Source organism: Colobus angolensis, unplaced genomic scaffold (genome assembly GCF_000951035.1).
Source record: "Colobus angolensis palliatus isolate OR3802 unplaced genomic scaffold, Cang.pa_1.0 Scaffold358, whole genome shotgun sequence".
Lineage (NCBI taxonomy): Eukaryota > Metazoa > Chordata > Mammalia > Primates > Cercopithecidae > Colobus > Colobus angolensis.
Window position 1 is genome coordinate 1,452,916 of NW_012116910.1, and position 328 is coordinate 1,453,243.

A 328-nucleotide genomic window follows, 5' to 3' on the forward strand; every position below is an offset into this window, starting at 1 on the left:
CCGCTGCCCGCAGCGCATCGGCCTCGACCCCCGCCCCTAGCCCGGAGCCCCCGACATCGACAAGGACTGGGCCTGGCCACCCGTGATGGCGGTCAGGGGCTGCAGCAGAGCTTGGCGGGAGTCAGCTCCGACCCCTTACCAGGCTGTCCTGGGTCAAGACGTCCAATTCCAGAGAAGCCTGGGGGCCCCTCCCTTTGAAGGGGAGGACCTGCCTCCCTTGGCTGCTTGAGAGGGGGTGTGGGTGTGGGCAGCCCTGGGGGGGTCTCCGTACAGGACTAGTTCCCGCCCTCTCCTGGCGCTCCAAATTGATGAAGAACCAGCGTTGGCC